This window comes from Bos indicus x Bos taurus, chromosome 1 (assembly GCF_003369695.1).
Source record: "Bos indicus x Bos taurus breed Angus x Brahman F1 hybrid chromosome 1, Bos_hybrid_MaternalHap_v2.0, whole genome shotgun sequence".
NCBI lineage: Eukaryota > Metazoa > Chordata > Mammalia > Artiodactyla > Bovidae > Bos > Bos indicus x Bos taurus.
Genome location: NC_040076.1, coordinates 146,540,550 through 146,566,175, shown reverse-complemented (window position 1 = coordinate 146,566,175; position 25,626 = coordinate 146,540,550). Strand labels below are relative to the sequence as shown.

Here is a 25,626-nt window from a genome sequence, read left to right as displayed (position 1 = left end):
CATGCTGTACTGTGGACACTTATGTTGTACAGTCACAATAAGAATTATGATTTATATCAGGGATCGGCAAACTATAACCCGTGGGGCACGCATGACCACCTCTTGATTTTGTGAATAGGTGTTTATCGGCACGTTGTCTGTGGCTGCTCCCTTGCTAAAATTTCACAGTTGAGTCATTTTGGTACAGACCTCATCCACAAAGCCTAGAATATTTGTTGTCTGGCACTTTACCAAAAGAAAGTGTCCCACGCCTGATTTATATTCTACTTAAAAGCATACAAAGAGTTTCACTCTTCATTCCTCACTGTTTCAGGACAGAGAGCTGGCATTATTACTCATCTCTGTGTATGGATGTGTAAATGGATCTCTTCAAGGTTAGAGTTTTGTTCAAGGTCAGGCTTAGTTTCTGTGAGGAGGAACTTAAGTTTGAATTTAGAACTTTAGATCTGCAATCTGATGCTTTCTACTTTCTAGAGGGAAGAAGCTTCTCTATTCTGCCCCTTCTCTTGTGCCTCTTTACCAACCACTGTGTGTCAGTTCCTTCCCAGAGTCTCTTTATAAGATCCTTCCCTTGGGAAATTGAATGATGTGTTGGTGGTGGTGACATATACAAGCAGATTCTAGCCTGTATCTTATATATATGCATATAAAATAAGCAGATATAAAATCGGAGTCCTAAGTATATTGACAGAGTTGGCATGTAAGTTAATCTTTCTTCCATGACTCAGAAACCTGAGCCACCTTCAGAAATACCTGAGAGTTATCATATGAAAATTTATTAGTTTATCATGGCCCAGAATTATAGATGTGGGTGACTGAATCTCCACAGACCTTATCATATCCCTTAAAAGTGACTTTAGCCTTCCTGCCGCCTCACTGTAAATTCATTCATATTCCAGCTGGTTTTCTCTCATTATGGCAGAAAAGGAAAAAGTATGTGGATATTTGAGCTTTGGGGATGCTTGGATCCTGATAAATAGAAATGTACTACATATTTCATCATTAACACTTGAACTCTTAGAGAAAAGCACAGAGATCTATAAACAAATAATAGATGCACACAGCAACCAATGTTTTTAAGCCTCACTATTAAATGTGAACCTCATGTTTGATATGTTAGATACGGGAGATTAAGCTAATGATCGTATTTACTTTAGTAAACTCGTTAAAAAAAAAAACAAAAACCTAATTCAGAGTTTGTTTCTGAGCAACTACCTCCTTAATCCCATAGCACCTGCCAGAAGACATCCAATAACCCACTCTTTAGGTTAAAGAGAAACATACAAAAGAGAAAGCCTTGGCTGGAATGACTCATGTTACAAGCCAGCTGCTTTCCAGAATTCGTTAAGCTGTAGGGTCCAGATCTCCTTTTGTGGCTTTCTACAGACTTTATTTGAACAGAGAAATTACAGCAACCCTGCCCACATAAAAGCCAAGGAAAGAAACTAGCTGGGGTAGCGAGAGTGCCCAAAATTTTACTATACTTTGAAACAAAATGGCAGGGGTGTTAGCAAGCCTTCTCTTTGCTTTCTGGTAATAAATGCTTCTTTGCTTTCATTCACTATTAAAACAATTAAAATGTGAACATGCTAGATTCCATTTGACAATCAGCAGAAATTTTTTTGACAGTCACTGAGACAGTGACTGTCAGAGGCACTAAAACCTCCTCTGGCATTTTGGTTAATGTAGGTTTATCACCAATTATCCTCTGCTTCCTTTGACCAACATCAAGTTGTTCTGAGTTCTTTTCCATTTCAACTCATTGAGCGATCTACCTTAACCCAACACATGAACATATCCTGGGCCAGTGAGAAGCAACGTCTGGTTTATATATTTATTTTCTCCCAAGTGACAACTCATGAATGAGTGGTGGTCTTCCCTGTGCCTCGGAGCTGAGGAAGGAGACAGATTTTCAGCAGAGTTGCCAAGATCAATTGTTTTGTGTGTAGAGCTCTGTGTATGTGTGTACGTATTTTCTACTCAGGATGGTACATTCATCTATTGATTCCTTTAACAAACTTTTGTTGACCATCCTTCTTTACCAGGAAGTATTCCAGAGACTAGGAATGGGAGGAACTCCAAGATACAAACAGATAAAGACATTCTCATAAACAAAGACTGTGCCTTTATATGATAAGTAGAGTAGGAATGTTCTAAGTACAGGAATTGTTAGTGCTTTGGGCCTCTGCTTATTCAAACATTATGATGGAAAAGATAATGAAAAGGAGATGAATGAACAGATTACATTTCCAGCAGTGGTTATCAGTCTCCCCAAATCTATGGTATGGGGTGTTTTTAAAAAGTATTTTCCTGAAGTTTATGGAGCAATAATCCCTTGCTATTGACCTAAATGTAGAGGAGAAAATAAAACCCTGAAAGCAGACCATGCAATATGGTTTTCATATGCCCTAAAGACAGAGTTGAAAGAAACTCCAACTTCATATCACCAAGCAATATGCCAGCTAGTACGGACTAAAATGCTTTCCCTGAACTATTCTAATGTAGGCTCTCATTCTCAAAATCAGCTCTTTATGAAACTCTGTGTGAACACTCAGGGGAGATTTTCATCTAGAATATTTATACATGGGTGTGGTTTGTCTAACAAACCACTGATAGTTCTTCAGTATCCACAGATAGAACTTTTACGTTTGGGAGCAGCATACTCTCAGATGCTCATTTTTTGGCATAGGAGGAAATGAAACATAGAAATGTTAAACTATTTGGCCACGGTTTGCATTTAGTTAGTGTCAAGATTTTAATCCAACCTGGAAAATAGGAGCCTAGAAACAGCCATTCTTGAAGCATTTATCTTCCATTTTCTTCCTCAATAAGCTTCATTTCATCTACTTCAGCAGAAGTTGATTCAGGCTGGAAACAGAGGTGAACAAAGCCATCTCTAATCAGCTCAGGTGGCTCTGCATTAACTGAATGTCCATTACCCTCCAGCTGGCCTGGTTCAAGGAAGGGTTTGAACGACCCTGGTATCCCTTATTTTTCAAAGATGTCTGTTCATTGCCTTGTGTGCTTGTAGGTCAATGTACCATTTCCCAGAAATATAATAGTATGATGAAGTATGCTCTTGCTGTTTAGTTTTAAGCCGTGTTGGACTCTTTGCGAACCCACAGACTATAGCCTGCCAGGCTCCTCTGTCCATGGGATTCTCCAGGCAAGATGATGTATAATTAATACTAAAGCTGCATTGACCAGAGTGTAATTGTCTTTGAAGCATCAGACCAAACTGCATGGTCTTTCATCCCAACTTCATGGTGGTGAGCAACACACGGTTAATTTATGCAAAAACGTTACTTTCTCCCTTGTTGATTGACTGCCGGATGGCAGAGAGCACACCAAGCTGGATTAATTTCAGAATCACTCAGCAATGTCACAGACCCAGTTTGTATTGTTCAAACACATGGTCTATGAGAGATATTTATCCTCACATTGCCTTTCACTAGCAACTATTTGTGAGACTTCAAGAACAAAACATAGCATGGAAATAAAATGCATCATCAAAAATAAAATACATCATCAACTCAGCAGAGCTGGCCCAGGGTTAAAAGATGCAGTAGGATTTCCCTTCTGGTCGATCATGTTTCCCTTTGACATTGTTCAAAATTCTTTAGTGACCACTGATAACTGCCTGTAATTCAACACACACACGACCAGCTCTCCTGAAAGTCAAGCATCAGCTTCTCTATTACAGTGCAGGGAGGGGCCTCAAGTTTGCATTTGTTTTTGCTTTTCTTTATTTTTTTTCCCCTTTAGATCCATGGCTCTTTTTAAGCAAAGTCCAGTTTGGCATCCTAATATAAGTGTAATTTCATCTTTCTCCAGAAGCCTTCCTTTTCCACACCCATCATCAGTGCAGTTACAACTGAGTCCAACTCTAGGCACCTGTCATACCTGTAATGAAGGAAAAGAAGGTGTAAGTGGTGGAATAAACAGTGTTTGAAGCACATCCTTGGCTCACTACTCCTGAAGATTGACCCTGATAGTCTTGTAGTTCACATTCAGCAAATATTTTGGTATAGCATAATTAGAAAATCTGCTTAGAAAGATGCACACAATCTAATTTTTTCCCTTTTTCTCCTTAAATGTTTCCCTGATCTGGCTCTTCCTCTTCTGTCCTCAAGGAATTCTCTCAGGGCAGAGCTGAGACAAACCTGGTCTCTGATTCCCTCCAAAGAATATGCTAAGTAGACACTTGTCATTGATCCAACTCACCCTAGGTTTTTGAGCACCTTTCAAATGATTGTTGGAAACTGGGGCTAGTGGTCATGGGGAAGGGAGGGTCAGAAGATGAATAAACTAAATATTAAAGAAGTACACCTCTAGTTGGTTGGGAAGGGGAAAAACTTACATACGTGATGCTAACATGGAACCAGTGTGAATGTGCTATCATGAAACCATGATGAAAGGAGGAGGATACATCAATTCTCACTGCGGGAGGAGCTGGGCAAGTTTTTGATGAACGTGGTTTTAACTGCTGCTGCTAAGTTGCTTCAGTCGTGTCCGACTCTGTGCCACCCCATAGACGGCAGCCCACCAGGCTCCCCCGTTCCTGGGATTCTCCAGGCAAGAACACTGGAGTGGGTTGCATTTCCTTCTCCAATGCAGGAAAGTGAAAAGTGAAAGTGAAGTCGCTCAGTTGTGTCCGACTCTTAGCGACCCCATGGACTGCAGCCCACCAGGCTCCTCCATCCATGGGATTTTCCAGGCAAGAGTACTGGAGTGGAGTGCCATTGCCTTCTCCAGGTTTTAACTGCACTCTTGAGTTAAATTGAACTCTCTCAAGCGAATGAGGCAGTGACAGGGACATCGGAGGTAAGAAGCAGCACCAATTAAAGACTTAGAGGTGGAAGAGCATGTTCATATAAAATAGTGTGGTCCAGCAATGGTAGGGAGAGGGTAGGCAGGAAAGGCAGGGAAAATAATAGGGAATTAAGCTGAATTCATAAAACAGGGTTGGGTTCTCAAGGGCTTTCAATGTTAGGATGAAGAGCTTAGACACAATGAAGGTCAGAAACATGTTTTAAGTTGAAGTATGAAGTAGTTTTGGATTGTATAAAGATCTTGCTGACATTGCTTGGAAAATGTTTGGGATGGTGGTTATGAGAGAGGCCAGAGGATCCGTTTGAAGAATATTGAAACAACATATTATTTATCATTATATTTTTATAAATAGTAACACTTATTATTAAAAAATACAGGTGCCTGACAGTGGAGGGTAGTAGCAAGAATAGAGAAAGAGGTGTGACAGGGAAGTGACCCAGGATATTGGCAGTTGACTTAGCCTCTGGAGGGAAGAACTTGAGGTCAGAGAGATGGTCATGTGAAAGTCTAGAGTCCAGCAAACCAAAGAGTAGTTAGTTATCCAGGGTGCGAAGCAAGACCAAGGTGGAATGTGGAGCCCAGTGGGGTCTGTTTTGGACTTATTGAATTTGGGTCCCTTTCAAATATCTGTGTGATGACATGTGACCAAGGAGCAAAGGAGAGAAGTCTGGTCTGGAGTCAAGGATTTAGGAGTGGAGATGCAGACAGTCAAGGGCATTAGGACACAGTTCTGCGGGGAAGACAATGGCCCCTAAAGCTCAAGAGAAAATTCAGGGGCAGGCACAGCATATGTTCAAGGAGCATTATATGTGTACAGTCCACACATCACTCTAGAAGAGCACTGTCCAATAGAACATAACACAAGACCACATATTCAACATTCTGGTTGTTGCTGTTGTTCAGTCACTCAGTCATGTCCAACTCTTTGTGACCCATGGACTCCAGCACGCCAGGCTTCCCTGTCCTTCACCATCTCCTGGAGCTGGCGGAAGCTCAAATTTTCTAGTGGCCTCTATCAAATAAGTAAAAAGAAACTTGCACAAGTAAATTCTGCCTATATTTTTATCGAGCCCATATAGCCAAATAATGTCATTTCAACATGTATTGTGAAAATCATTCATGTGATAATTTACATTTTTTAAGTCTTTGCCGTCCAGCGGGTATTTTACACTTGCTGTTCATCTCAATTCAGACCAGCTATGTTTCAAGGGTTTTTTGGCCACATTTGCGAGTGGCTATCCCAGGTGGCACAGTGGTAAAGAATCTGCCTACCATTATAGGAGATGCAGTTTTGATCCGGGTTGAGAAGATCCCTTGGAGTAAGAAATACCAACCTACTCCAGTATTCTTGCCTGGAAAATTCCTTGGACAGAGGAACCTGGTGATCTACAGTCCCTGGGGTAGCAAAGAGTTGGACATGACTGAGCAACTGAGCGTGCACACACACACACACACACACAACTATAGACGGCACAGTTCTGGAAGCTACCTAAGGTAGTTCGAGGATAGGGTGACCACATCATTTGTCCTCCAAACTGAGGCACTTTCAGGAGGGGAGAGGGATGAGGCAGGAGTTGGGGACCATCCTGGTGAACCAGGAAGGGTGGTATCCTACACGAGACTCCAGGTAAGACCTCTTGTTTTCTCCCCTGTTACCCCAGCACCTTCAGTTTGGCAGAGAAAGGGAATGGTCTGTGTCCAAGCATTGATTCAGATCTTAGTGGCAGCCTGTCTAAAGCACCAAGCTGAGCCCTGGCGTCAAAGCTTTGGCTGACATGACGCCTCCACTGTGCACCTTGTTCCCACCCCACAAAAAGAAAGTGTTAGTATCACCATGCCACTAACACAAACTGAACATGTATGGGTCCTGTCCTGGGCTGAGCCCTTCATATGTGACATCCTTGACACTGGTATCTGTTATCTTTATGAGGTTCAGAGGGAATACCTAACTTACCACTGGACAGGGATTCAGATTCAGGTCTGGCTGACTCTAGTTGCCAGGCTCTCAGCATCTGAGCTACATGGATAATTTTCTTCCATATTGGCTAGAGAGAGGGGGTTATATGAAAGATGCTGGAAGACTTGAAAGAGAGTAATGTGGCCTTCTTTTGCTAACCAGACGGACTGTCCTTCTCATTGTGCTTTCTGAGAAAAATACCGAGTTTGGTTTGCCTTCTTGAGCCTTGTATGGAAGTGAAGCAGATTTTCTCTAAAAATATTATGTGTATGTGTGCATGCTTAGTCACTCAGTTATGTCCAACTCTTTGTGACCCCATGGACTGCAGTCCTCCAGGCTCCTCTGTCCATGGAATTCTCCAAGCAAAATACTGGAGTGGGTTGCCATTTCCTTCTCTAGGGGATCTGCCCGACCCAGGGATGGAACCTGCATCTCTTATATCTCCTGCACTGGCAGGGGAATTCTTTACCACTTGTGCCACCTGGGAAGCCCATAAAAATATTGAGGACACTGAATTTGTAAATCTCCAGTCTCTAGCGTGCGTGTGTTTTCACCTCCCCCGGTAATCCTGTCTCTCAGCTTCAGTGCACCCGATCCCTGGCTACGAAGTGACATGTTAGTTCCTCAGTCCCTGAAGAAGTTCTGGCAATGATGGATCACACTTGTTGTCAGTCTTGTCTTGGAGGATGACTTTATGCTTGGGACGAGCCTGCCAAGGATGATGTGAGAAACTTACTCATTGTCGGAGACCCTGGGAAGATGTTCCCAGCTGTGAAGAGGCAGCTGCAGTCAAGTACAATCCCAGGCATTCTAGCTGGGGGTGGGAGCACTGGCAGCCACGTGGCCCAGTTGGGCAGGGAGTAAACGTGTCAAAGCCCTGTAGTGATCCTGCCAGGGCAGCAGGAAATTCACAAAATAGTGCCATCCCACACTCCAGGTCCTGGTATGAAGTTCAAAGGGAGCTCAAAGGTATGCGGTGAGGAAGAGGTCCTGGCTGAGCCAAACGCCAAAGTTTTCTTCCTTGTGCAACATCTTCCACGGCGAGAAAAGCTGCCCTGCTGACAAGTGCTGCTGGAGGATTTAGAGACCCACTCACTAGTAGCTCAGATGGTAAAGAATCCATCTGCAGTGCTCGAGGCCTGGGTTCGATCCCTGGGTTGGGAGGATCCCCTGGAGGAAGTCATGGCAACTCACTCCAGTATTCTTGCCTAGAGAATCCCCATGGGGAGCCTGGCAGGCTATAGTCCATGGAGTCGAGAAGAGTCAGACATGTCTGAGCATCTAAGCACATAGCACATACCCACGGGAGACAGAGCTTCAAGAAGGAAGCTTGGGGGCCGGCAGGACCAATTTGTGTCCTTTGTAGGAATGGAGCTTAGATGCCAGGGACAAGGGTGGAATTATGGAGACAGTCTGTTAAGTAGTATAGCATGTTTGGAAAACAGAGAGTTTCTAGGCTTAAAAATAGAGACAGTGTAATGTGAAGTTTCATAGCATTTATTAATTAAATAATTGTTGAGGTCTGGAGGGTAGAGGGGAACAGAAGTCTAATCTGACTCCAATTAGACTTAAGTCTAGAATTTAAAATGTGGTGCTTTGGAGGGCAAAAGAGGCTATTTCCTGGGATAAAAAATGAGTCACACAGAATCCAAATGGTGTTTATAGACTGTAGACAGCCTTGGGGAAGGAGGGGGTCTTTAAAAAGCAAAATATAGTCTCTATCCCTGTCTGTCTGTCTGTCTCTCTTCCTCTGTCTCTCCCCTACCTGTCTCTGTCTCTCTCTCCTCCCTCATCTCATTTCTGTTTGTCCTATTTCCCCATCACTCTGTCAAAGGGGATGCGTATGTTGGTAAAAGTGCTACTCTAATAAAGGACATGCTTTCTACCTCTGTGTAGATCAACAAAATCTGCCCAGGACCTCAGTGACTGAAAAAGAAGAGACATCAGGTTTTGAGGCTTTTGCTGTTAATGGAAAAAGGAATGAGATCGTCTTAAAACCCTGAAGCACAGAAATTTTAACCAAAACTAAGGATTTCCCAATCCCATTTTAGAAGAGGCAAACCAAAGTCCCTTGATGATGAACAAGTGATGTGAATTTGAATTATGGGTATCATGGCCAAGTTGTGCCCTTGAGGGCCTTGGTCTTGACCCCAGCTGCGGATGAGCACAAGAAAGTCACCTCTCCAGGAGGCAGGCAACTGACAAGGGCTGGGCTTCAAGCTGCCTGCCGTTGTGAACCTGAAAGCTGAATGTTTCCATTTCCCTGGGATACAACCCAATCACATGGTGAGATCCACAGCTGTAGAAGCAATAGGATAAATTGGAGGTGGGGTGGGACCATGTCAGGCTCCATTTCAAAGAATCCCTGGTCCATTCAGAAAAATTAAGTGGCCAATTCTACAATGGACAGGGTGATAAGAACCGGGTCAAAACTTCTGGGTTCTGGTCTGAACTTTATCTGACTTGACTCGTGACACGCTCTTAGCTGCGGCCTGTAATTGCTGTCTTATTCTTCAGGCAGCATAAAAAGAGAGCAGTTTTCACTCAGGGTCCTTTGAGATTTGCCCTGACGCTAAGGTCTGTATCTTATATGCTGTCACCAGAGCTGCTGTTGCAAAACAAGGGAGGTTTTCGTTATTCATAATAAGGGGCTGTCCTAGTTATAGTTTCTAGGCCTTTTGGGTTTTGAGAATCATTTGATACAGCAAGCATCTGCTGCAACCAAAGACGCTGGGCTGCCTGTGGAGTCTCACCACCATGGGTGTGACTGATTCTGCATGATGGCTAGCAGAGCGCAGGATGAGCACAGTTCTGTATTTTCAAGTTCTTCCTTCTTTGACTCGACCATTTCCTGAAGGCGGCTACCATGGCAACCTCGTACCTTCATTTTCTCAACGGCAAATGGTAGTGAAAATGGTTTAATGCTTTAAAGAAACCTTAGACGGATGGGATTCATGAGTGCAAACGGATTATTTTGAAAATCTGTGGATAGATACATAGATAAATGCAGAGTTGTAAGGTCCACACTCGTGCTGTACATAAAGAACACATTTAAAAGAAAATTTCTAAAGCATATTTGCTCTAGTTTCATTGAGTTTACCTCACGAGTGTTCTAAATATTCTGTTCCACTGATGGAATGATCGCTTCAGGAACATCAGCCCCGTCAATGTCAGGATAGGAAGAGCTCATCTGTGATCTCAGGGAGGCAGCAGGCTTCTCCTTCTCAGGACAGTAGCTGCCCCCCTGAGAACGGAAATGCAGGAATTGAGCCTTGCAGGGAGCAGGGGTTTTCCCAATGCATCGACCCTGTCACTGAAACTGGAGTTCTGTGCTGTTCTCTTGGAAATATCCCGGACTCATTAGGTCAGTGACGTCATTCAGAGAACGCTCCCAAGATGGATGCAAAATAAGGCATAGATGAGTCATCTCTTTTAACAGACAGCTTTCCTCCTTCTTGTTCGCTCATCATCATCAAAGTGAAAATCATAACTCAAGTATGTGAAATTGCAAATTTGTTTGGCATGTAGCTGTGTCTACACGTACTGCGTTTCCCACTCACGGGAGTCTCTCGTTACCATCCAGCTCTCTTTTACTCACTTGCGTGCATTCCCGTTATCTTCCTACCAGCTGTCTGCCTGCTCCCTTGGTATCGAGACTTGCTCTCACCCAGCCAAAGTCAAGTTCTTGGCCTCTCACGTATAGTCATAACTGACTCTTGACGCACTCAGGTCCTCTGCCACGGAAGATTAAGATGCATTAAGATACCCTGATGACTTTTTCAGACCGGGAAGTGATTTCAAATATATTGAGATTCGTGGAGCAGTACATTGGAAAGAGAACCGATTGTCTGAAAACGGCCCAAAGTGAATATGACATTCAAATAGGAGGAAATATATGACCTCACCACTTATTTGGCTGTTTAATGAAGCTGTATTGTTCTTTTACCAACATGTTTCACTTTAATGCTAAATTCTGTTAGGAGGACATGAGGCAAAAATCCCATTAGTAGTCACTGGTTGCTCTTGTTTCAGGATAAAAGCAACAGACTCGAATGTATTTATTGTTCTTGTGTGTTTTACATTCCTGTACTCAATCTATCTTTAGAGCCTACTATGGCCTGACGTGTTCTAGGTGCTAGGAATGTAGCACCGAACCAACTGAAAAAAAAAAAATTCCCTGACCTCATGAACTTTATATTCAAAAAGGGAAGTCAAACAATAAGTAAAGTATACCATGTGGGCAGCTGATATTAAGAAAAATGAAGAAAAATAAGGCAAATAAGAGGCGATTGGGAGTGCGAGGGTGGGAAGGGAGGGCCTTGATAAGAAGATGGCTGATGACATGTGACCTGGGTGTTGACACCATCATAGTGGCCTGAAGGAGCTGAGACAGGGAGCCAGGCAGATAACAGGTGCCAGGACATGTCAAGCAGAGGACACAGCACGTGAAAGGAGAAAAGCCCATCAGAGTTCTGGGGTGCATTCTTCTACTTCTCTGAAAAAGCACCCTTGGGGTTTTGATAGGTTGTCTTGAATCTCTAGTTTGCTTTGGGTAATATCATCATCATTTTAACATTATCAGGTCTTCTGGCCCATGAACATGGAATGTCTTGCCATTTATCTAAATCTCCTCTAATTTTTTTGGAGTAATGTTTTGTAGTTTTCAGTGTACAAGTCTTTTGCCGTCTTGGTTAAACTTACCCTTAAGTATTTTGTTCTTTTTGATAGTTTTGTAAATGGAATTGACTTTTAATTTCCTTTGGATTGTTCATTGAGCGTATGTAACAACACAACTAATTTGATATGTTGATTTTATATCCTGCAACTTTGCTAAAACTATGTATTAGATTTAACAAGGGCTTTGCGGATTTTTTGAGGGTTGTAACATCACCTAAGAACAGAGATCTTTTTTTCTTGTCTAATTGCTCTGGCCAGAATTTCCAGTACTATGTTACATAGAAATGGCAAAAGTGGGCTTCCTTATCTTGTTCCTGATTGCAGAGGGAAACCTTTCAGTTTTTCATTGTTGAGTATGATATTAACTGTAGGTGTTTCATAAATGGTCTTTATCATGTTGAAGAAGTCCCTTTCTATCCCCAGTTTACAGTGTTTGTTTAGAGGTGATTAAACAGTTTTGATAAGAGATAGTTATAATGGTCACACAACAACCATTGTGAATATAATTCATGACACTGAATTATTTACTTAAAAACAGTTAAAATGGAAACCATGTTGCATATATTTTACAACTCAAAAAATAATAATGTAGTATACAAAAAATTGAATTTTGTACTTTAATTCAGTGACTTTTATGTGTATTATGTCTCAAATAAAGATTAAAACAGAAAAGTTTTTAAAAAGCCAAATAGGAGAATATTGCAAATGGAAGCAAGAAATTATGGTAATTCATGGGAATGATAAAGTGGCTGATTTAAAGGTTAAAAACATTATTTGATGATAGTTTGGATAGAGGGCATGAGCAAAAAATAAACAGGCATGTAAGAATCAAATGTTCTTCTAAACCATTTGGAAGTTACAGTTGGTGTAGAAGCAAGGAGGACTATGGGAGGACTGGATTTTGGAGGAAACGATTCACAGTTCAGGCTCAGACACACTGGAGGCTGCCCTTTGCTTTCTACTGCCTTATTCCCAGCTCCTCCTGACACTGGAAGAAGTGGCTCCACCGCTAGTAACTAACAATTGTTCCTCGTATGTGCAAGGCTATCATCAAGAGTTGCCCCAAACTCCAGCTCCCCCAGAACAGAACTCAAGTTAGGAGGCCCCTTCAGAATACATGGATGTGAGACACAGTTGAGAGAGAGAAAAAAGAATTCCCAAATACTGAGAATGCTGCTGCTGCTGCTGCATCGCTTTAGTCGTGTCCGACTCTGTGCGACCCCATAGACGGCAGCCCACCAGGCTCCCCCATCCCTGGGATTCTCCAGGCAAGAACACTGGAGTGGGTTGCCATTTCCTTCTCCAATGCGTGAAAGTGAAAAGTGAAAAAGTGAAGTCACTCAGTCCTGTCCGACTCTAGCGACCCCATGTACTGCAGCCAACCAGGCTCCTCTGTCCATGGGATTTTCTAGGCAAAAGTACTGGAGTGGGGTGCCATTGCCTTCTCCGAAATACTGAGAATAGTTATTGCCAATTATAGAAGGGCAAAGAACAGGAACCACTGGATCATGGAAAACTGCATGAAATCTTTGTGCCCACAGAACCTTACACACAGTAGGCATATGGTAAATGTTTGCTGGTTGGTTGGTTAAGTACTAATTTCCAGTGAAAATTCTGGGCTCATCTTCCTTATAGATTTGAAAAAGTCAGTAGACTTAATTTGCCTTTTTGGAATTGATTATGGCCTCACGCTGAGTAAGAAACACTTAGTCACGTCCACCTCTTTCCGACCCATGGACTGCCCAGGTGCCACAGCAGTAAAGAATCCTCCTGCCAATGCAGGAGACACAGGAGACTCAGGTTCGATCTCTTGGTTGGGAAGATCCCCTGGAGACAGAAAACGGCAACCTGCTCCAGTATTCTTGCCTGGAAAATCCCATGGACAGAGGAGCCTGTCAGGCTACAGTCCATAGCGTCACAAAGAGTCAGACACAACTGAGCGCACACACAGCTTATTATACTGCCCTGAGTAAAGGTCCCTTAGACATCTTTCAGCCTATTGGTTTGAGATGTCTTGGTGTCTTACCTTTTAGTTCCTAACTCTAGTGATCACTTAAATTTCAATGAAAGAATAATTTGTGTAAGATTCAAATATTGTAAATATGGCTCTGAGGTCTTAGGAGGGAAGGTTATCTTGTTTTGCCCAATGAAGGTGAAGCTCCACATGAGCAGAGACGGCTAAAATAAAACAGAGCCAGCTGGAAAATTTCACTTAATATGAGACTAGCAGGTTCCTCTTTCTGTTGACTGGTGTCAGTGGTGAGTTCCTAAGAAAATCGAGTCTTACAGGATGGTCACATTTTGCAAAAGGGCTTCCCAGGTGGTCCTAGAAGTAAAGAACCCACCTGCCTATGCAGAAGATTCAAGAGACACAGATCTGATTCCTGGGTCAGGAAGATCCCCTGAAGGAGGGCATGGCAACCCAGTCCAGTATTCTTGCCTGGAGAATCCCATGGACAGAGGAGCCTGGTGGGCTACAGTCCACGGGGTCACAGAGAGCTGGACACCAGTGAAGTGACTTGATACACACATTTTGTACAGGAGAAAGACCAAAATCTGCATGGTCTTATGCTTCACAGAAAAGAAGGAGCCAGGCCTTCTGTTCATTTCCACATGCTTCCTGGGGCATGAAGGCCTCAGCACGTGTGGTCACAAAGCCCAGTACTGAAGCAGCCGACCCCTTTCATCCAGGTCCACACATGGCGAACACTGGCTTGGGTGTGTATGTTTTTAATACCACTCTCTCTTCCAGGGAGTTTGGAACACACGTGTTCCTTTTAACTCCCACCAGTCCTTGAGATCTGCCAGCCAGGAAGACCATTCTGGAAGAACTTTGGAGAGGATGAGGGAGCTGTTTTTGCAACTGCCTGAGACTCAGGAAGCACAGGTCTCCCCAGGTCAGCCCCTCAGCACTCACCCTCACATAGCAGAGCTCAAAGGCCTTGCTGTATCTTGGTTTTGTTGCCCATAAAACACAGATAGTAACACTTGCAAAACAGACACTAAATGGAATGCGTTTTGTGATCTTTGGAGGACAGGCTGCCTGTTAACATATGCTGACAGTGTGTTTTTCTGGGGCAGGCCTGGAGCCACGGCCCCACATTGCCACCAGAGTTGTTTCTGGAACCCGTGCCAAGAGCAGCCCGAAGCAATCCAGCCTCCCAGGCCTGTCTCTGGGTCCAGCTGGCAGAAGATTAAGGGCTGCTCTTGCCCAGCTGTGTGTGCCCTGCTCACCCACAGGCCTGAATTCAAGGCCCCCAATGCTTGACAGCCACCACAAGTCACTGATTCAACCCTGTAATAGACCTGCTTACTCCCATATGCCTGCCTCAGGGTCAAGTCTATTAAACCTACCATTTGGAGGGCAGAAGCAGTAAAGGCTGGCCCCTTCAAAGAGAAAGGTTTTGCTTTGGAATACAGATCCCCTGTTTGTGCTTCATGGGTGGATATTTCAGGGGATAAGAGGGTTTGTGGTTTGTTTGGGTCTTGAGAAGAAAGAAATTGACAAGATGGGCTGCAGACTGGACTCACGAGGATCTGGCTCCGTCTCCGCTCAGCAGAGTTGAGGTTCGTGGTGCCCCAAGCCAAAGAGAGATTCTCTGGGGAGGAAGACGGATGATGGAGGGGGGAGGATGGAGCGGATGTTGCCAGGAACTGCCTTTGTTATCTCTACAAGTCACACAGTGGCCTCTGGACATTGTGTGGTCCTGCTGAGGAAGCCACAGGGGACATTCTCAGGGAAGTGAGCCTGATCGATGTGGTCCCCACTCAGGTCCCCTTTTCCTAAGTCCCTTTTCTCTCCTCCCCATCCCCTCTCCCAGCCCATGTTGTTGCCCTAAATATTTCCTAGAGAGGAAATCAGGGCAGCAAAGATATTAATTTTAAGGGACTTAACCCTTTCCTGGCAGACCCAAAGTTTTGAAGAGAAACATAGAAGGAGAGGCAATGCTTATCCCTGAGCTTAAATCTCGAGTGACAAACGTTTCAGATACTGTCACCAGGGCAAGGCAAGGCGGGTAGAGAGGGAGATAAGGAGAAGATAAAGATGCTGAGTGCCAAAGAATCGATGCTTTCAAATAGTGATGCTAGAGAAGACTCTTGAGAGTCCCTTGGACAGCAAAGTGATCAAACCAGTCAATCCTAAAGGAAATCAACCCTGAACGTTCATTGGAAGGACTGACACTGATGCTGAAACTCCAGTACTTTGGCCACCTGATGGGAAGAACTGACTCCTTGGAAAACACCCTGATGCTGGGGAAGATTGAGGGCAGGAGAAGGGGGAGACAGAGGATGAGATGGTTGGATGGCATCACCAATTCAATGGACATGAGTTTGAGCAAATTCCAGGAGATAGTGAAGGACAGGGAAGCCTGGCGTGCTGCAGTCCATGGGGCCGGACACGACTTAGAGACAGAACAATAACAAGAAAGATGCTGCTGGGCACGTGACCACTCGCTCACTCAGCCCCAGTGTGAGTCTGGCCCTGACCTTTCCAGTCCTCCTTGCAGGATTTCACGTGCATCCCAAATGCACCCAGAAACCAAAATAAAGACCGCAGGACAGCATCCCAGATGAAGGGGGAAGGCCAAATCATGGTCTCAGATTATAAAGAAAAACCGTCTTAGAAAGCCCAGAGGAAAATGCAGGGCCTGGCTGCCCGCCATCTGCACTGAGCCCCGAAGCAAGAGGAAATTGACTTGAATATCAGCATGAAGAGCTTAAGATAGAGGGAGGGAAGAATCTCCAACAGAAAGACATTCCTGCCGGTTGCATAAGCCCTTCTCTTTGAAGGTCTGGAAGGTCTGACGGGTTCTATCATCGATGGAAGCAGATGATCAGCAAGATGCCTTCCAGCGCTGGGACTACCTCACCATCTAATTTTAGCAATTCCTCTTGGCAGAGGATGGGTCCTCCCCCTTCCCAGGGCTATCTGGGGTTCCACACACCAGCTCCTACAGCTTCCTTTGATGTTGACGGGGGGCTCTGTGGACTCAAGGCCAGATATGCTGCAGGAAGAGACATGCTCAAAGCCATTACACTGCCCTATCTCACGGCAACCATAAGAGGCCTGCAAATTTTTTTCTTTTTTCTTTTTTTTTAATTATGAAGTTGCATCACTTGATTTGAAGTTAAATGTGGGCTGTCAGGTTTGGGATCAATCCTCAGAAATGATCGTTAGGTCAATTGCCATCCAATATCCTCTCTTTCTTTGCAGGGGAGGATGTTTAAGGCATGACGTTATTTTGACTAATTTAAAGATTTCATTCATATTTTTAACTCATTATAACTGAACGCAAGTTAAGCCCATCACGTAATGACAGAAAGTGGCCAGAAGCCATGGGAATGTGTTTCTCATTGTGGAAACTACAAGTTAGTCATTTTCTTCTCCCAAGTAAATGTCTTCGGTTTGGTTAAGGGAATTTTTTTCAAAGAAATCATAAGTTCCAAATTAGTTTTTTGTCTCAAAAGTGAACCCTATGGAAAATGTAGCAATATTTCTGTAATTTTGCAAAATGTTTTGATAGTATCTATGTCCTATTTCTCAAGATCTAAAATCTTACTTTTGGGGTCTTTTTGTTTGTTGGTTTTTTTGGTTGTTTCTTTTTTTTTCTGTTTTAGTTCTAACCTCCTGGCCTCAGAATGTAAAGACAAGTGATAAATTCCGGCGAAAGCGGTAAAGCAGAAATACTCAAATTACTAGATAATTTACAGCCACACTTTCTATAACAGGGATCTTTGCGAAACTAGCTTTTTTTTTTTCCACTTACAGTTTTAATAGAGACGAGATGGGTTGTGAAGTCAAGTAGGGGAGGAGGGAGAGAGAGGAGGAGCTTGGTATTCTTTTTCAAGCTAATTGTTATTTGTGTCGATATTGTTCCGAGAAGTCTGCTTTTAGGCCAAAGTTTCCATCTACAAGTTCCTTGCACACCCAGAAACTTCTAGAGGTGTGTGATGGGCTGACTTGATAGATTCATCTTTGGGGTCTGAGAAGGAGGAGCCATGGGCCAGAGGCAGGTGAGGTAGCATTTGGGGAACCACCTCTCCAGCCTGCTAGGCTGGGAGCCCCCCAGTCTCTGACTGCAGCCCTGCAGGCGAAACCTCTCCTAAGATCTCTCTTGATGTCAACTCCTCTCCTGCACCAGACTGTAGGCTTTTCTCACTTTGCCCTCAGTTTAACTGCCTCCTCACCCCCTCTGCAGCAGAGTTATACATCTGGGCTCCCCAGCTGGGCGGAAAGGCAGAAGCAGAGATGGAACCTGGTGAAGTGGGGTCAAACGCCAGGGGTGTGGTACTCGGGTGAATCCCTGCCCTGTAAGATGGAGGCTCCCCTGGTTCCATGGTTCTACCAAGTCTGAGTTTCTATTACTCTGCACTCCTGGGGGCAGGTTGCAGATACATCAGGTTCAAGGTGTTTAAAAAAAAAAAAAACAGACCAAGAGCTTCAAGTAATTCTCAGTGTCCAAGCCGATGCTGAAGGTGGGGCAGCAATATTCTAGAAGGGAGGAGTGATAGAAGAAATCAAGAATACAAAGACATACCTACACATGTGTGCTGAGAGGCAGAGAGGAGGCGGGAAGAACTAAGAGACGCTTAGTTCCTGGAAGTCTTTTCTGGAAATCGTGCCCCATGTCAGCTCAGGACAATGAGTCAGTTAGATCATTTGCATATTTAATCTCAAATTATCGCCCAGAAAGTTATACTCTGTATTCCAAAGACATCAAGTCTCCAACAGAATTGTAATGCTTTTTTAAAAAAAATTTTTTTTCAATTAGGAAAAAGATGATTTTAATGCATTACTCATTCTATCAATTTTAGTTTACCAAAACCAGCAAGAAATTGGTTCCCAGGTCATTAAATTCCACCCTTTGTGGTCAGAGCTGAAAGGGCTGGACCGACTCTGCTGGGAAGGGTGGAGTATGATTGTGTGGGGATCGTGGGGACACCCTGGCAGGCCCTCCCCGGCCCTTGCTCACAAGCCAGCTGCCTGCCCCCCACCTCCCCGCATCTGCACGGCTTGCTTGACGCCCTGTGTTGACTTCGGCTACTGGTCAAGTTTCCCCTGGAGCCCCAGTGCCGAGGGTGCCAAGGCCGAGCTGACTCATGCTTTCCCGGACTTCCTGACACCCTGTTCACGGGCTTGTCGGCAGCTACAAGACACTCTGCCCCATCGGTGTTGCAATTCCAGCCAGGAAACCAAACTAACCGCCCCAGAATTTGGCTGAAGTCTCTGAGGGTGGACAAGAACAGAGGTTCTCAGTCAATATTTAGGCTGGGAGTGAAGGCCATTTTTTGTTTGTTTCTTTCTTTTCTTCCATTCTTTTCTGCCCTGGTTTACTGAGATATAGTCGATATACATCACTGTGTAAGTCTGAGATGTACAGCATAATGATTTACACATATTGTGAAACGATTATCACAATAAGATTAGCTAACATCCACCATCTCATATAGATATAACACACCAATGCTGATTTTTCTTTTTAGGTCAACTTACATCTATTGAGCAATTTCTCTATGAGCATAAAAATGTTGATATATATGTGTATGAGTTTAAAATAGGAAAACTTTCATTCTATACTCACCAGTGGAAAAAGATAAAGCATCATTTTATTTAGACAGTTTACATCTTGAGTAAATATCCTATCTTCAAGTTTATAAAATTTCTTCAAAGATTTGTTTTAATTGAACTGTGGTTAGTTAGGCTTCCCTGGTAGCCCAGATGGTAAAGCGTCTGCTTACAATGCAGGAGACTTGGGTTCGATCCCTGGGTCGGGAAGATCCCCTGGAGAAGGAAATGGCAACCCACTCCAGTATTCTTGCCTGGAACAGTATTGTATTAGTTCAGGTGTATGACATGGTGAGTCAATATTTTTACAGGTTACATTCCATTTAAAGTTATTTTAAAATATTGGCTATATTTTTAATTTAAGAAAAATTTGAATGTCAATGGTCAAGAAAACCCTGTTCTTCCTGGTTGCTCTGGAAGCATTTAGTGATCCAATGATTGCCAAAACAAGTTACATATTTATTAGTTAGAATCACAGTCTTTATTTTCTCCATTCATAAAGGGAGCTCTCTTCTGTTGCTGAAGTGGCTCTTGAGGTAACTTGACATGTTAACAGCCACCTCAGAGGGAATATGTGAGTGTGTGTGTGTGTGTTCAGTCCCATTCTGTTCTCTGTTCTCTGCGACCTCACTGACTGTAGCCCACCAGGCTCCTCTGTCCATGGGATTCTCCAGGCAGGAATACTGGAGCAGATTGTCATTTCCTTCTCCAGGAGATCTTCCCAGTGATCGAACTCAAGTCTCCTGTGTCTGCTTCATTGGCAGGAGGATTCTTTACCACTGAGCCACCTGGGATGCCCCTCAGAGGAAATATGACTTTCCCCAAATCCACCTGAATTCAAAATATAAGAGAAAATAGCTTTTAGGAAAATCAGAGAGTGGGGAATTTCAATGAGTGACATGGAAGAAATTAGACTAGTGCCTTTATTCCATGTTTTTACCCCTACAGTCCTCAGTCATGTGTGTGTGTGTGTGTCTAGTAATAAGCAAACAGGCCAGTTTTCTCCTCCAGTCCCACAATGGTACAGATGTTTGACCTGAGAAGACAAACTGGGTGGAAAGTCACTGAGGACGCGGGAACCCGGAAGCAGCTTTTACATGCTCCTCTCTCCAGAACAGTTCTTTTTCTCTCATTGCTTCTGTTAGCCATGACTAAAGGCGCCCTGTCTTTTCTAGTGTCCTATTCTATAGCTACATCGCTGTGCTTCCAAAGCCATCCTTGTTCATGTTCACGATCATGTTCATTTGATTTCGAAAGTTTGCCTTCTGTTCTTCCTGAACTTGGCTCTATGTGCCTTTCTCAAACTGGCCACCCCACTGCACCCCCGGGGGTGAAATCTACAGACAAGAGGCGTGTCCAGTACCGGCACCTCTCATAGGCGTGTCCCCAGGGCCTGCAGATGCTCTTCCTGGCAGGGAAGGAGCGTGGCCCTTTCGGGGAACAGTCAGCCTTTCTGCCAGTTCAGCCTGGAGAACGGGCCCAGGGTATGTACTCTCACTCCTGCGAGGTCTGGGCAGGCTGCCTGCCCAGTCATCTCTTTTATTGCTGGCCCCAAAATGGAGAAACTAGACTTGGATGGGCCACATTCTGGCTGCACCTTAGGCTGGCCTTTGGCATAAATCTAGCGGGGCCAGCCCGAGGCCCTTCTGAGTCAGAGCTTGCAGGCTTCTGCCTGGACCACCAGGCAGACATTTGTCCGATCGTTATCACTGGCAAACCATTCAACTCAGGTTTTGTTTTTATTTAGAATGTTTAATTTTGTGAAGCCTCGTTATCTTTTGAGATGGGAATTTTTCTTCTTCCTATCCCTTGTCGTTCTCTGAAATCACTTGTTTACTGATGTAGTCATAGCCTGTCTCCTCTAGAATGTAAATTTCACGAGGACAGTGCATGCATGCTGAATTGCTTCAGTCGTGTCCCACACTGCAAATCATGGACCATAGCCTGCCGGATTCCCTTGTTCATGGGATTTTCCAGGCAAGAATACTGGAGTGGATTGTTGTGCTCTCCTCCAGGGGATTTTCCCAACCCAGGTATTGAACCCACATCTCTTATGTCGTCTCCTGCATTAGCATGTGGGTTCTCCACCACTCGCGCCACCTGGCCATAAAAAGTTAGCTAGAAAAGAATTTCAAAAGCATACCTTAAAGAACCATTTTTATATTAAATCTCATTCAATGTTTCCTCTGGTCTGAGGAGCCTGAATAAATAGAGCAGCATGCTTAAAGTATAAAGATTCTGCATAAACTCTTATCATCAGTTCCCTCAAAGATTGAGACCTGATCAATTTCACTGTCTATTGCAATCTCCCACTGCCTATAACCATGCCTAGCTAGTTCACTCGTGGGCTCCACTTTGTAAAACATAAAAATTGAGGCACCAGGTGGCTGCCTCCAATCTTCCTGAAGTCCAGCTGCTGGGAATGTGCCCCCAGGCTTCTGCCTGTGTCTCTCCCAAAATGCCATCTCATGAAAGGACAGGCAGGCCTGCCCTTTCTCCTGTCCATGGAAAGGGTAGAGATGTCACAGCACCCCCACCCCCACCCCGAGAAACCTTTTGCTTCTCTATCTGAGAGGTAGTTTATTACTTTTTTGTGTCTGCCATAACAACTGATCATAGGGCAGAGGACTGGAAACAACGGAAGTGTTTTCTCTCATAGTTTTTGATGCCAGAAGTCTGAAATTGAGGCAGAGCCACCCTGCTTCTGAAGGCTTCCTTCCTGGCATCCTTGTCACTCCTGCTCGTTGCCAGAAATAGGTGTTGCTAGGTGTCCGGCCACATCACCTCAGTCTCTGTCTCCATCATCATCTTCTTCATCTCTCTTTCTTCTGTGGGATGCTGTTCTCTCATCTTACAAGGATATTGGTCATTGGATTTAGGGAAGACAGAGGATGAGATGGTTGGATGGTATCACCGACTCGATGGACATGAGTTTGACCAAACTCCAGGAGATGGTGAAGGACAGGAAGCCTGGCATGCTGCAGTCCATGGGGTCCCAAAGATTCAGACATGACTGAGCGACTGAACAGCAACAGCAGCTAATCCAATAACCTCATTTTAGCTAGTTACTCCTGCAAGACCCTATATCCAAAAAACGTTGTGCTCTGAGGCTATCGGTGGGCATGCATTTTGAAGACGCTATTCAACCGAGATCGGGCAAGTGGACCCCACGCACTTACTTGTTGTAAGTCATATGCCCTCTCTGTGCTCTGTGTCCTCAGCTGTAAAATAGGAATGCCAGTCATCCCTGCCTCTCTGGGTTATCATCATGTGCTTAGTAGGGTGACTGGCACACCTGGAGAGCTGTGTAGGGTAAGATGCAGTCAGCCAAGTGCCTGTAGATGCTTCACAGAGGTGAACTGGACATCCATGTCATCCAGGACCCCTCCGGGGATGGCAGATAAAGGAAACAGACTCACAGGGCCAGCCAGGAAGCACAGAGCAAGACACCCAACCAGGTAGAGGCCATGGTACATGGGAATCTTCTTTATCTATAAGAATTGAGCCAAGGGAAGAGAGGAGAAAGGGGGCATCTCATCTGGAGAGAGGGGTGGTGGGAGTAGGAAGGGGGAGGAGGCAGGAGGACCTGGCAGGTTCAGAAATCGCCGTTGGTTGAGGTGGTTAGCAAGAAAGGCAGAGGAGGAGAGTCAAGGGGGTAGGCCCCTGGAGTTCTCCAAGGTCACTTCTGGCTTTCAGCCATCTTAATCTGTTCAGGCTGTGTTATCAAAAATACCATACACTGGGCAACCTTTAAGCAGCAGACATTTACTTCTCACAGTCTTGGAAGCTGGGAAATCCAAGACCAAGTTTCTGGAGGACTCAGTGGTGAGGGCTGGCTTCCTGGTTCACAGGTGGTTATCGTCTCCGTTGTGTCCTCACATGGTGGAAGGGTCAGGGGCTCTCTGGGGTCTCTTTTGCGAGAACCCTAATCCCGTCCTCAAGGGCTTCACCTTCTCACCTCCCAGTGACCCCACTTTCAAATAGCATCACCTGCGGCATCAGGATTTAACATGAGTTTGCGGGGCACACGTCCATTCAGTCTATAGCATCAGTAGTTCTCTAAGCTGTGGGTTGGTCAGAATAAACCAGTATTCCCTGAACTACCCAGCTCTCAGGACCGATATGCGGGTTGCCGCTGTCTTTGTGACCACAAAGGAAGCCCAGAGGGGAGGTTTCCTATGAAAGAGTTGCTGAGCTTTCATCTAGTTTTATGAAAAATGTTAGCAAGAAATTCAGTGTGTCTCCCAGTGTTGTATCTATTAAAGGAGGCATCCCAGATGTGTGTGTGTGTGTGAACTGACTCATGATACGGCCACAGTAGGGCAATGAGGCTCACTGTCTTGAAGTCTTGCAACTAAAACCCATCCTTCTGATCTACCTTTTATAAAAATAATTTTATTTATTTATTTATGACCATGCTGGGTCTTCAGTGCTGCGCAGACTCTTCTCTAGCTGCAGTAAGCAAAGGCTACTCTTCGTGGTAGTGTTCAGGCTTTTCATTGTGGTGGCTCCTCTTGTTGCGATGCACCGGCTCTAGGGCATGCAGGCTTCGGTAGTTGTAGCTCACGGGTTCAGTCGCTCTGAGGCATGTGGGATCTTCCTGGACCAGGAATGGAACCCATGTCTCCTGCATTGACAGGCAGATTCTTTACCACTGAGCCACAGGGAAGCGCCTCTGATCTACTTTCATGACCCATCACATCTGCTCATGTCCCTCACTGAGGCGAAGATGCACACCTGATTCTCTTTGAAATGCGAAGTCTAGACACATGGGCACCACACGGTCACACATGCAGCTCTGCCTTCTCAAGGACTCTGGCTTCTACATGGGGAGCCTCTGGAAGCAATCGCCATGGTTAGTAGGGTCCAGACCTTACTTGCATCACCAGCAAACTAGAAGTAAGAGTCCTGACCCTTCTGCCACGTGAGGACACAAGCTTCCAAGTCTTTGTGATTTGCCTGGGGCCATGTGGGCACTCACGATGGGGGTCGTTCTTCAGCCAGGCTATCTTGGCATCAGCTGGGACCCTTCTCCCCTGGAGTGAGCCTCCCCACCAAGGCAGCATCCTCCGGACCCACTGAAAAACACCTGTCTTTTTCTTTTCTCTTCCCGGGCATCTTCTGGTTCCACTGAATCCCTGTTTCAGCAGAGCTGTAACTGTATCTCATCCCTGTATTCCTTGGTGTCTAGAGTGCTCCTGGTCAGGATGAGATGCTTTTATTTTTTTCTTTTTGGTTTTATGAGGATTTTGTGAGTGTGTGTGTGATGTCAGACTTCAAAGGAAGCCTCCCACCGTAAAGATCACGAGCAGACTCACATTAGTGATTCTTTCTCATTCCTGCGGGGGAAAGGACGGTGGTGCTAACACATGTCTCATCTCCCCCTTGACATGCAGTCTCTTTCAAGTGATTTCACAAAGCCCCCTCACTTTCTCTTTCAGGTCCTAAAATAGTATGTCAGGAATCAACAGCTGCCTACGCAGCCAAGAAGCTGAGCTCCCGGTGACTTCATTCGTCACTGCACCCCCCCCCCAAGCCCCCTAATCTTCGTGTTCCCAGCCTCGTGTCAGCACTCGGCTCCCCTCTCGTGTCTGGCTTTCCTCAGTAAATCCCTAAGTGCCCCTGTTTTCACTAAGTCCCCGAAACCCTGGCCACAAGGCGGGCAAAGCGAGATTTAATTGAATCTCTTGGCGATGATTCACAGAAGAAAAGCCCGACCGTCTGACCTGGAAACCACACAGTGGGGAGTTTAGAAACCGTCAGCATAGTCAAAACAATGTTCCTGGTTCAGCCATTGAGTGAAGTTCAAAGGAACAAAGACATCAGTGAGAACGGTATCATGCCAAGGGCGGCCTGAAGAAATACACTTACCTGGGCATGAAGGCCTCCGGGACTTTCAGTTGTGTTAGTAACAGGAGTCCTGGCTCCAGGGAGGAGCTTCCCAGCTGGGCAGTGAAAAGTCAGCAGGGTTGGGGGATGTATCAGGATCCAAGGCTGCTGTAACAGGTAACCACAAATGAGCTGGTTTAAAACTATAGAAAGGGACTGTTTCACAGCTATAGGGGCTGGATGTTCAAAATCAAGGTGTCAGCAAGGGCATGTTCCCTCCTAAGGCTCTAGGGAAGAATCCTTTCTTGTCCCTGGTGTCTCCTAGTACTCCCTGACATTCCTCAAATTGTAATTGCATCTCCCAGTCTCTGCCCCTGTCTTCACAAGCATTCTGTTGTGTGTGTGTGTCTCTTCTCACAAAGACACCCATTGTTAGATTCAGAGCCTGCCCTAATCTGGCATGACCGCACCCTAACTTAAACCAATCACATCTACAAAGATCTCATTTCCAAACAGAATCACATCCTAAGGTTCCAGATAGACATGCATATTCGGAGACAAAACCATGGCTCACTGGCTGTATTCCCCACATCATCCCCTGCCCATCTTGCAGAGTTAGTTGTTCCTGGTCTTGATTTTGGAGCCTCCTGGACCAGAACCTAGGCTACTACCCTCATAGATCAGTTGGTAAAGAATCCCTCTGCAATGCAGGAGACCGTGGTTCAATTCCTGGGTCAGGAAGATCTGCTGGAGAAGGGATAGG

General features: G+C 44.9%; 1 protein-coding gene and 1 long non-coding RNA gene across 3 annotated transcripts in view; one reads left to right on the top strand and one right to left on the bottom strand.

Annotated features, from left to right (window-relative positions):
- Positions 1-25,626, top strand: part of RUNX1 (runt related transcription factor 1) — a 274,012-nt gene that overhangs the window by 46,303 nt on the left and 202,083 nt on the right. The window lies entirely within an intron of this gene.
- LOC113896371 lies at positions 1,158-25,485 on the bottom strand. The gene is made up of 2 exons (XR_003512027.1): positions 24,906-25,485; positions 1,158-3,903 (listed from the first exon to the last, which is right to left on the bottom strand). It is a non-coding gene; the product is annotated as an uncharacterized LOC113896371 (long non-coding RNA).